Genomic DNA, 308 nt, shown 5'->3' on the forward strand with positions numbered 1-308 from the left:
CATGTCGCGGGAAAGTTCAAAATATCGTTGGTCCGTTTCATCTGGCTCCCTCCAAACCATCCGCGGGGTTTGGATCTCTATCAATGCTGGCTCCTCCGTCGGGGTTTTCGTCCTTTTTCTGAGTACAGACCAAAAGAACCAACTTGTTCACGGGTCGATGCAACTCGGTGGTTGTAAAGTTGTTCACCTTCTTTCCGTCTTTGTTCTTTATAAGGAAGGGTCCGAAAAAATCCACTCCTACATACGTGAATGGAGGTGCCGCTTGCATTCGGTCCAAGGGTAGGTCCGCCATAACTGGGGTTTCTGTT

Source organism: Tigriopus californicus, chromosome 8 (genome assembly GCF_007210705.1).
Source record: "Tigriopus californicus strain San Diego chromosome 8, Tcal_SD_v2.1, whole genome shotgun sequence".
NCBI classification, from domain to species: domain Eukaryota; kingdom Metazoa; phylum Arthropoda; class Copepoda; order Harpacticoida; family Harpacticidae; genus Tigriopus; species Tigriopus californicus.